The sequence below is a fragment of the Talpa occidentalis genome, unplaced genomic scaffold (genome assembly GCF_014898055.3).
Source record: "Talpa occidentalis isolate TD23 unplaced genomic scaffold, MPIMG_talOcc4v2.1 talOcc4.16, whole genome shotgun sequence".
Lineage (NCBI taxonomy): Eukaryota > Metazoa > Chordata > Mammalia > Eulipotyphla > Talpidae > Talpa > Talpa occidentalis.
Genome location: NW_023601653.1, coordinates 45,672,039 through 45,684,564, shown reverse-complemented (window position 1 = coordinate 45,684,564; position 12,526 = coordinate 45,672,039). Strand labels below are relative to the sequence as shown.

The 12,526-nt window shown below is 37.1% G+C and overlaps 1 long non-coding RNA gene across 1 annotated transcript in view; it reads left to right on the top strand.

Moving 5' to 3' along the window:
* LOC119248301 (uncharacterized) overlaps positions 1-12,143 on the top strand; it is a 47,511-nt gene extending 35,368 nt beyond the window's left edge. Inside the window, exon 3 of the long non-coding RNA XR_008552343.1 lies at positions 12,106-12,143. This is a non-coding gene — a long non-coding RNA (uncharacterized LOC119248301). The remainder of the gene's footprint in view (positions 1-12,105) is intronic.
* The last annotated feature ends 383 nt before the right edge of the window (positions 12,144-12,526 follow it).

The window sequence follows — 12,526 nt, the reverse complement described above, 5'->3', positions numbered from 1 at the left end:
GAACTTTCCTACCTCATGGAGATTAAAAACCACACTACTGGAAGACCACTGGACTAATGTGGAGATCAAACAAGAAATTTAAAAATTCTTTGAATTGAATGACAAGGAGGACACCAATATCCTAAATGTATGGGATGCAGAAAAAGCAGTAATAAGAGGAAAATATATAGCAATAGAAGCTCACATCAAGAAACAAGAAAGAATTCAAAGAAACAACCTAATCTCAAAGCTCAAAGATCTAGAAAAAGAACAACAAAAAAAAAACCAAAACCAGTAGAAGAAAAGAAATAATAAAAACCAAAGCAGAAATAAATGAAATTGAAACTAAAAATACAATCCAAAAGATCAATGAAACCAAGAGCTGGTTCTTTGAAAAAATCAATAAAATAGACAAACCCCTAGCCAGGCTCACAAAGGAAAAAAGGGAGAAAGCACAAATAAACAGGATCACAAATGACAGAGGAGAAATCACAACGGACACAGCAGAAATCAAAAGAATAATCAGTAACTACTATGAACAGTTATATGGAAACAAGTTCAACAATCTAGAGGAGATGGACAAATTCCTACAACTCTACAATCACCCAAAGCTAGATAAAGAAGAAATAGAACACCTAAACAGCCCAATTACAAGCAGCGAAATAGAAATGGTAATCAAAAACCTCCCCAAAAACAAAAGCCCAGGAGCTGATGGATTTACAAATGAATTCTACCAAACATTCAGAGATGAATTAGGGCCTATCCTTCACAAACTCTTCCAAAAAATAGAGAAGGAAGGGACAATACCAAACATGTTCTATGAAGCCAACATTACACTTATACCAAAACCAAACAAGGACAACACAAGAAAGGAAAACTACAGGCCAATCTCAAATAATGAACACTGATGCAAAAATCCTCAATAAAATTTTAGCTATCAGAATCCACCAATGTATCCATAAGATAATTCACCACGACCAAGTAGGATTCATTCCAGGGACACAAGGATGTTTTAACATCCGAAAATCAATCAACGTTATCCAACACATCAACAAAAAGAAATATGAAAACCGTATGATAATATCAATAGATGCTGAGAAAGCTTTCAACAAAGTACAACACCCATTCATGATAAAAGCCCTTGAAATTCTTGGGATACAAGGAACATACCTCAACATTATAAAGGCCATCTATGAGAAGCCAACAGCCAGTATCATTCCCAATGGTGAAAAGCTGAAAGCAATTCCATTAAGATCTGGAACAAGACAAGGATGTCCACTCTCACCACTGCTTTTCAATATAATACTGGGAGTCCTAGCCAGAGCAATAAGACAAGAGAAAGACATCCAAGGAATCCAAATAGGAAAAGAAGAAGTCAAACTATCACTATTTGCAGATGATATGATAATATACGTAGAGAACCCCAAAAACTCCACAAAAAAACTAATTCAACTAATCAATCAGTTCAGTAAAGTGGCAGGATACAAAATCAACACACAAAAGTCAGTAGCCTTCCTATACACAAACAATAAATCTGAAGAAGAAGAAATCAAAAAAAAATCCCCTTTATTAGCAAAACAAAAAAACTTTAAATATTTGGGAATAAATCTAACAAAAGACGTAAAGGACCTATACAAAGAAAACTATAAAACACTGTTAAAAGAAATAGAAGAAGACATGAAGAAATGGAAAGACATCCCCTGCTCATGGATTGGAAGAATAAACATTATTAAAATGGCCATCCTACCAAAAGCAATATACAGATTCAATGCTATTCCAATCAAAATTTCAATGTCATTCTTCAAAGAAATAGAACAATTATTGATGAAATTCATATGAATCACAAAAGACCCCGAATAGCCAAAGCTCTCCTGAAAAAAAAAAAAAAGAAGGGAATGGAGGCATCACACTCCCAGACTTCAAACTATACTACAAAGCCATAATCATCAAAACTGCATGGTATTGGAACAAGAACAGACATACAGACCAATGGAATAGAATAGAAAATCCAGAAATAAACCCACAGATTTATGGTCAACTAATCTTTGACAAAGGAGCAAAGACTATGCATTGGAGCAAAGAAAGTTTGTTCAATAAATGGTGCTGGGAAAACTGGGTCGCTACATGCAAAAGAATGAAGCTTGACCACTACCTCACACCATACACAAAAATCAACTCAAAATGGATTAAAGAACTAGACATAAGACCTGAAACCATAAAATATATAGAAGGAAATATAGGTGAAACACTACGTGATTTGCACATCAAAGACACCTTTACAGACACATCACCCAAAGCAGTGATAGTGAAGGCAAAGATAAACAGCTGGGACGACATCAAATTAAAGAGCTTCTGCACAGCAAAAGAGACAATAACAAAAACAAAGAGAAACCCCACCAACTGGGAGAACATTTTTGCACACAACACTAATGATAAAGGACTGATCACAAAAATCTACAAAGAGCTGATGAGACTCAACAACAACAAAGAAAATAATCCAGTCAAAAAATGGGCAGAAGAGCTAAAAAGAAACTTCTCTGAAGAAGAAATGCAAATGGCCAACAGGCATATGAAAAAATGTTCAACATCACTTGTAATCAGGGTAATGCAAATCAAAACTACCATGAGATACCATCTTACACCAGTGAAAACGGCACATATTAAAAAAACTAGCAACAACAAATGTTGGCGAGGGTGTGGAGAAAAAGGAACTCTTCTGCACTGTTGGTGGGAGTGCAAACTGGTCCAACCACTATGGAGAGCTGTGTGGAGATTTCTGGACCTACTAAACATAGAGCTTCCATTGATCCAGCAATTCCACTCCTAGGTATTTACCCAAAGGACACAGAAACATCAACTCCAAAGAACACCTGCACCCCTATATTTATAGCAGCACTGTTTACAATAGCTAAGCTTTGGAAACAACCCAAATGCCCAAAAATAGATGACTGGATCAAGAAGATGTGGTACATATACACCATGGAATATTACTCAGCATTCAAAAAGATAACACATGCCATTTGCAGCAACATGGATGGCGCTGGAAGGGATCATGCTCAGCGAAATAAGCCAAAAAGAAAAAGAAAAATACCGAATGGTCTCACTCATAGCAGGAATCTAGAAAACTTAAATAAGGGACCAGGAAAATGAATAACTATAAGAAAGTGAAAATCAGAATCAACAAAAACTATGAAACAGAGACACTTTTGGGGGGGTGGGAAGTGGGAGGGGAGGGATTGGTATCAGAATGGGGGGGTTGCAATTGTATGGGGAATATAAAAATAAAATTTATTATAAAAAAATAAAATAAAATAAAATATGAATAAAAAAAAAGAATGCTAAACCCCCAAAAATCTGAGACCACATTTTTCTCAAGCGCACACAGATCATCCTCCGGGATCAACCACATACTGGGACACAAGACAAACATCAACAGATACACCAAGATTGAAATCATACCAACCATCTTCTCTGACCATGAAGGCATCAAACTAGAAATAAACCACAAAAAGAAGGCAAGGAAACCTACTACTCCTGGAGATTGAAACCCACACTACTGGAAGACCACTGGACTAATGAGGAGATCAATGAAGAAATTAAAAAATACTTTGAGTTGAATGACAAGGAGGACATCAATTTCCTAAATATATGGGATGCAGCAAAACAATAATAAGAGGAAAATATATAGCAATATAGGTTCACATCAAGAAGCAAGAAAAATACCTAATCTCACATCTCAAAGAACTAGAAAAAGAACAACAAAAAAACCCTAAAGTCAGTAGAAGAAAAGAAATAGTAAAAATCAAAGATGAAATAGCATGGGAAAAAACAATTCAAAAGATCAATGAAACCAAAAGCTGGTTCTTTGAAAAAATAAATAAAATAGACAACCCCCTAGCCAGGCTTACAAAGGGAAAATGGGAGAAAGCACAAATAAATAGGATCACAAATGAAAGAGGAGAAATCACAACAGACACAGCAGAAATCCAAAGAATAATCAAAAACTACTATGAACAGTTAAATGCAAACAAGTTCAACAATCTAGAAGAGATGGACAAATTCCTACAACTTTACAATCACCCAAAGCTAGATAAAGCTTAAGAAATAGAACACCTAAACAGCCCAATTACAAGCAGTGAAATTGAAATGGTAATCAAAACCCTCCCCCAAAACAAAAGCCCTGGACCAGATGGGTTTACAAATGAATTCTAGCAAACATTCAGAAACAAATTAGTGCCTATCCTTCACAAACTCTTTCAAAACATTGAGAAGGAAGGGATAATACCAAACATGTTCTATGAAGCCAGCATTACACTAATACCAAAACTGAACAAGGACAACATAAAAAATGAAAACTACATACCAAGCTCTCTAATGAACACTGATGCAAAAATCCTCAATATGATTTTAGCTAACAGAATCCGACAATGTATCCATAAGATAATTCATCATGACCAAGTAGGATTTATTACAGGGACACAAGGATGGTTCAACATCTGAAAATCAATCAACGTAATCCAACACATCAACAAAAAGAAATATGAAAACCATATGATAATATCAATAGATGCTGAGAAAGCTTTCGACAAAGTACAACAGCCATTATGATAAAGGCCCTTGAAATTCTCAGGATACAAGGAACATACCTCAACATCATAAAGGCCATCTATGAGAAGCCAACAGCCAGTATCATTCTCAATGGTGAAAAGTTAAAAGCATTTCCGTTAAGATCTGTAACAAGACAAGGATGTCCACTCTCACCACTACTTTTCAGTATAATACTGGGAGTCCTAGCCAGAGCAATAAGACAAGAGAAAGACATACAAGGAATCCAAATAGGGAAGGAAGAAGTTGAACTATCACTATTCACAGATGATATGATAATATACATAGAGACCCCAAAAACTCCACAGAAAAACTAATCAAACTAATCCGTTTAGGAAAGTTGCAGGATACAAAATCAAAACACAAAAATCAGTAGCCTTCGATACACAAACAATAAATCTGAAGAAGGAGAAATGAAGAAAACCATCCCTTTTATTATTGAAACAAAAAAAAATCAAATACTTGGGAATAAACCTAACAACAGAGGTAACGGACCTATACAAAGAAAACTATAAAACACTCTTAAAAGAAATAGAAGAAGACATGAAGAAATGGAAAGACATCCCCTGCTCATGGATTGGAAGAATTAACATTATCAAAATGGCCATCCTACCAAAAGCAATATACAGATTCAACCGCTATTCCAATAAAAATTTCAATGACATTCTTCAAAGAAATAGAACAAATATTGATGAAATTCATATGGAGCCACCAAAAATCCCGAATAGCCAAAACTCTCCTGAAAAAAAAAGAAGGGAATGGAGGTATCACACTCCCAGACTTCAAACTATACCACAAAGCCATAATAATCAAAACCGCATTGTATTGGAACAAGAACAGACACACAGACCAATGAAACCAAATAGAAAATCAGAAATAAACCCACAGATTCACAGTCAGCTAATCTCTGACAAAGGAGCAAAGACTATGCAATGGAAAAAAGAAAGTTTGTTCAATAAATGGTACTGGGAAAACTGGGTTGCTACATGCAGAAGAATGAAGCTTAACAACTACCTCACACCATGCACAAAAACCAACTCAAAATGGATTAAAGAACTAGACATAATACCTGAAACAATTAAATATATAGAAGGAAATATAGGCAAAACACTACATGACATACACCTCAGTAACATCTTTACAGACACATCACCCAAAGCAGTGATAGTGAAGGCAAAGATCAACAGCTGGGACTGCATCAAATTAAAGAGCTTCTGCACAGCAAAAGAGACAGTAACCAAAACAAAGAGACAACCCACCAACTGGGAGAAAAATTTTGCGTATAACACTAATGATACAGGGCTGATCACAAAAATCTACAAAGAGCTGATGAGACTCAACAAAAACAAAGTAAACAACCCAGTCAAAAAATGGGCAGAAGAGCTAAAAAGAATCTTTTCCAAAGAGGAAATGCAAATGGTGGGAGTGTAAACTGGTCCAACCACTAAAGCTGTGTGGAGATTCCTCAACCTACTAAAGATGGAGCTTCCATATGATCCAGCAATTCCACTCCTAGGTATTTACCCAAAGGATACAGAATCATTGATTCAAAAGGGCACCTGCACTCCTGTGTTTATAGCAGAACTATTTGCAATAGCTAAGCTATGAAAACAATCCAAATGCTCAAAAATAGATGACTGGACCAAGAAGATGTGGTACATATACACCATGGAATATTACTTAGCAATCAAAAAAGATAAACTCATGCCATTTGCAGCAACATGGATGGAGCTGGAAGGGATCATGCTCAGCGAAATAAGCAAGAAAGAATAAGAAAAATACCAGATGGTCTCACTCATAGCAGGAATTTAGAAAACCCAAATAAGGGATCAGGAAAAAGACTAATTATAATAAAGTAAAAATCAAAATCAACAAGCAACTATAAACCAGAGACACACTAAGGGATGGGGAGGAGGGAGTAGGATCAAAACAAAGGAGGGTGGGAATTGTATGGGGACTATAACCAAGATGAAAAGGCAGACATTGTGCAAAAATGATGTAAAAAATGTATAAAAGAAAATAAAAAATATAAAAGAAAAAGAGAAGCAGACACATGCTACCTCCAAAGAGAAGGCCACTGATGATGACAGCAAAGATTGCAGTTATGCATATTGAAAGGGGTCAGAATACAAGGAATGCAGGTGGCCCTAGAAGCTGAAAAAGACAAAGATAGGAATTATCACCTCAAAACTTCCAGAAGGAGCCAAGTCTGCCAATACCTTGACTTCCCAGTGAAACTGATTTCAGATCTCTGATCTCCTGAACTAGATGATACATTTGTGTCATTTTAAACCACTCAATTTGTGGTAATATCTTACAGCAACAAGTAGAAACTATTATGCCAACCTTATCTATCTTATTATTCTGTATTTTTTTAATCTCCAGTGACCTATATCATTTGGGGATCTTATAATTAATACTAGCATTCAGTATAAAAATGAAAATAAGTTATCTCATAGTTTTCCAGGTATTTATCAAAAGGTATTTATTGAGCCCCACCTATGTGCCAGGGGTGGTAGAGTAAGGGACAGTTGAGGAACGTGTACTTCTCTTAAAGGAAAACTTCCCCCTTTTTTAATGGTAGGAAAGCAAAACATTTATAGAATTAAAAACCCTTGAGCATTGTATTTGAATCATTTGTGAATCTCCAGAATATTCTCCAGCATATACTTGGTGCTATATGTTTTCTACCAAGCTATATAAATTAAGCTCGTGTGTTATAAAACAATCGTGCAAGAGTTGTCATGAGACAGCCTGTGATTAGCTGTGAAATCTTTTTTTTTTTAAAGTTTTATTTATTTATTTATTTATTTATTTATTTATACAAGCACTGGGTACAGTCAGAAACATGGGAGGGTGAGAGAATTCACCAGAGCCAGAGGGGAGAGCACAGCAGGCAGAAGGACCGAAGTACACTGCTGAGGGGAGCAGCGGGCGGCAGGAGAGGTCTGCGCGCCATGTGGGACCCTCCCGGTTGGCCAGGGATCTAACCGGCACTGTAGAGGCTGCGGGCAGCTTCGCAACCAACGCTCAACCGCTGCGCCACCCGGGAGGCTCTAACTGTGAAAGCTTTTTTTTTTTTTTCCTGTTCTGCTCCGGCTCTGTCTCTGGTGAATTCTCTCACCCTCCCGCGCCTCAGGCCTATACCCCAGTTCTTGTATAAATAAATAAATCTTTTAAAAAAATAAATAAACAAAAATTTATGTGGTAGGTTTTTTTATTTTATTTTGAGTCTATTAAATCTTTTTTTAATATTTTATTTTATATAATTCTTACATCATTTTTCATCTTTGTACAATGTATGCATTTTCATTTTGTTTATATTCCCCATACAATTGTACCTCCCCCCTTATTTTGACTCTAGTTCTTCCTCTCTCTGCCCCTCCCCTAACTTTGAATTCTTTAAAGCTAAGGGAGGGAAAAGGGAAGGGAAGGGCAAAGGACAGTGAGTGAGGGGAGGGGATGGCTCTACATGAGGAAAGCAGCAGAGGTCGACCAGTTGGCTTTCCAAATGGGCTGACCTGAAAGTGAGTGGGCTTCTCCATGGGAACCCTCAGGCATATCAAGGTGCACAGTACAGAATGTGGATGTTCAGGCCCTCAATTTGCCCAAGACTGAGACTCTGGAAAGTTCATTGAGTCTGGAGGTTGTATTTAGAGAATTAAATTTTATACAGAGGTTACATATTCTGTCCATTTTTCTTAATATTGCTGCAAATGAGCCTCCTTAGTGGCCTAGGGGTTAAGTATCAGCACTATCACCACAATGACCTGAGTTCAATCCCCGGCCAGGTTGCTGATTCACATGGCACAGCAGACCTCTCCTGCCTCACCTGCTGCTCCCCTCAGTAGTGGATTTCAGTAAATCCACCTGTCCTGCTCCCCATCCTGTCTCTGGTGAATCCTCTCACCCTCCTCTCCTCTGGCCTATACCCCAGTTCTTCTATGCAAAAAGGAAAAAAAAAAATACTGCTGCAAGTTCTAAGTTGAGAAATTCAGTCACAAAGAAACCAAGATCAGGACCCTGCTTGGTCAGAATTCGGATGCCAACCATGATGTTATTAGGCCTATGGAACATAATTAAAGCCAAATTCAAGCCAGGAATATAAGGCAATGATGAAAAAATACAAATGATACAATCACATAGATGCAGTAGTGATGAGTGGAAGAATAGGAGGGATAACACCACTCAAGTCTAGAAGTAGACAGTAGAATGGGTTTTTTTATATAGGATTTGATTGTGAGCATACTCACATCATCAACTACTATGTAGCAACGAGAATAAATTTTTGAGTCTCTCTGGGTTTGACTGGTCTTCTGTAAGTCTTTAGGTGAACTTATGTATATATTTTGGATAGAAGTATTCTATATTGTATATATTTTGGTTAAAGGTATCCTTAGCCCTTATAGATCACCCTCTCATAGAGTGTGATCACCTTTAGTAGAGATTGCCAAATAGTTTCTCAGTGGATGCAATTGTCTATGAGGATTTTGGCTGTTCCACATACTTGTCAGTCCTTGGTATTTTTTATTTTAGCTATTATCGGAGTTGTGCAGGGTCATCACATTGTGATTTTATTTTGCATTTTCCTGATAAACAAGAATGCTAAGCACTCCTTTACCTGCATGTTTGTTATATATGTAACATGTGAATTTATTTGTGAATTTATTCCTGCGTGTGGTTTGACATGTGCAGGTGGCATAAGCTTTCTGCTTTGGGAAGCACATTGCTGCTATGTTGAAAATATAATAATATCTGTGGAGATTTCTTGACCTACTAAACATAGAACTTCCATATGATCCAACAATTCCACTCCTAGGTATTTACCCAAAGGACACAGAAACATCAATTCCAAAGAGCACCGGCACCCCTATGTTTATAGCAGCACAATTTACAATAGCTAAGCTTTGGAAACAACCCAAATGCCCAAAAATAGATGACTGGATCAAGAAGATGTGGTACATATACACCATGGAATATTACTCAGTATTCAAAAAAGATAAACACATGCCATTTGCAGCAACATGGATGGAGCTGGAAGGGATCATGCTCAGCAAAATAAGAAAGAAAAAGAAAAATACAGGATTTTCTCACTCATAGAAGAAATCTCGAAAACTTAAATAAGGGACCAGGAAAAAGAATAACTATAAGAAAGAAAAAATTTTAAAAAAATCAAAATCAACAAACAACTATGAACCAGAGACACTCTATGGGGGGTGGGGGGCAGGGAAAGGAGGGATTGGGGTCAAAATAAGGGGGTGGCAATTGTATGGGGAATATAAAAATAAATTTTTTTTATTAAATTTTATTTTTATATACCCCATACAATTGCCACCCCCCCCATTTTGACCCCAATCCCTCCCCTCCCCGCCCCCCACCTCCCAGAGAGTGTCTCTGGTTCAAAGTTTTTTGTTGATTTTGATTTTCACTTTCTTATAGTTATTCATTTTCCTGGTCCTTATTTAAGTTTTCTAGATTCCTGCTATGAGTGAGACCATCCAGTATTTTTCTTTTTCTTTCTGGCTTATTTCGCTGAGCATGATCCCTTCCAGCGCCATCCATGTTGCTGCAAATGGCATGTGTTTATCTTTTTTGAATGCTGAGTAATATTCCATGGTATATATGTACCACATCTTCTTGATCCAGTCATCTATTTTTGGGCATTTGGGCTGTTTCCAAAGCTTAGCTATTGTAAACAGTGCTGCTATAAACATAGGGGTGCAGGTGTTCTTTGGAATTGATGTTTCTGTGTCTTTTGGGTAAATACCTAGAAGTGAAATTGCTGGATCATATGGAAGCTCTATGTTTAGTAGGTCCAGAAATCTCCACACACCTCTCCATAGTGGTTGGACCAGTTTGCACTCCCACCAACAGTGCAGAAGAGTTCCTTTTTCTCCACATCCTCGCCAACATTTGTTGTTGCTAGTTTTTTTAATATGTGCCATTCTCACTGGTGTAAGATGGTATCTCATGGTAGTTTTGATTTGCATTTCCCTGATTACAAGTGATGTTGAACATTTTTACATATGCCTGTTGGCCATTTGCATTTCCTCTTCAGAGAAGTTTCTTTTTAGCTCTTCTGCCCATTTTTTGACGGGATTTAAAAATAAAATTTTAAAAAAGAAAAAAAAAGAAAATATAATAATAGCATCTAAGGGACAAGTTTGAAATCAGAAAGATTAGTTAGAAGCTATTCCAGATGAGACAAAATGATGCCTTGGGCTAAGAAAGTGGTAGTGGAGGTGGTAAAAAAAAAATTAAAAGGGGGGGTCAGATTCTGGATATAATTTGAAAGTGGACCAAATCACTTGCACTCATGATAGTCATGGCTTGGAATGGTTGGGAAATAATGCAAGAATTTAGTTACTCTAGAACCACTGCTTATTCTTGCATAATTTCATCAAGTCATCTAGTCCCTCTGTGCTTCCATCCACTCATTTCTATAAAGTAGACAGAACAAGAGCACTTACTTCTTAGGGTTGTTTGGGAGATTTAATGTGACAGTCATCTCTAGGGCTTAGCATAGAGTAAGCTCTTGATAGAAGTTAGTTATTATTATCGCTCTCACTAATTTGTATGTTAGAAATGTGAGTCCAAGCGACTTTTGTGCAAGGGGAAAGGGTCGTGACTGGAAAGGAGATACAAGAAAAGTGTTTGTGTGCTGATAACACATCCAGATGTGAGCCAGATGCTAGTTTAGTGTGTTCAATGCTCACCATTTATTCATCAGCCAGACTTATGACCATTTACTGATAGAGATTACATGTCTATACATGAGTCTGAACTGACCTCCAAGTCAACCATCTTTCCACTAGTTGACTCCATGGTAACCTTACATGTCTCCTTGCTGTTGCTGCCTAAGAGTCAGTGCAATTCCTGTTTCTACATTCCTCCCCCAAGCAGCTACCTGACTTACTTCTTCCTCTTCCTTAGGTCCTTATGCAAATGCTATATTTACAGTAAGAAACATCCTGACCAGGGCCTCCCCTTGTGGCGCAGCGGTTGAGCGCTGGGCTGCGAGGCTGTCTGCAGCCTCTGCAGCACTGGTTCGTTCCCCAGCTGCCCGCGAGGGTCCCACAAAAAAAAAAAAAAAAAAAAAAAAATCCTGACCACTTCATCTATAATGACAACCCAGCCTCTCAGGACTTCCTCTCTCTTTTACTGCTTGAATTTTTCAAAGAATTTATTACTGTTTAAATTTCCATACTGTGTTTATTTGTTCTGTTTGATGTATCTGTTTCCTTCACATTAGCACAGACCCTCCTGTGGGTGAAGATATTTATCTGTATTGTTCATTTGTGTGCCCCCATTGTTTAGAACATAGTAGATCCTCAATAACTATTTGTTGAAGAAAAAGATTTTAGATCTTACCCTATTATTACATTTGCTAGTTATGGCTACTCCTGACTTCTCTAACAAAATGTGAATAAGACATAGGCAGTAGATTAGTTTCCTAGAGTTACCGTAGCAAATCACCATAAATGTGGTGACTTAAAACAATGGAAATTTATTCTTTCACAGTTCTGGAAGCCAGAAGTCTGGAATCAATGTCTCAATAGAGCAACACTCTCTCCACTGGCTCTGTGGTAAAATATGTCTTGCCTTTTCCAATTTATCACTAAAATATCATTATTTGTATCCTTTAATAATATTCATGATTTGTGACTATTTATGGTTTGTTAATACTTTTTCTGCTCTTGAAAAGAGAAATAGCTTGCTTACTCTTATCAGCAGATAACCTAATGTCAGTTTTGGCAAAATTAAGCATAAGCCCTACCCTCCAAAGTTCCAGTTTGGCAAAAATTGGGAAGGGAGTTAAACCCTATTTTTCTAGATGCATGTGTGATCTCAAAAACATTAGTCAAAAATAGTGACCCAAGATCTTTTGGGATGTAGTAAAAATTAAGCCTTAGATATTTACTTCTTCAAAGACATCTTTATC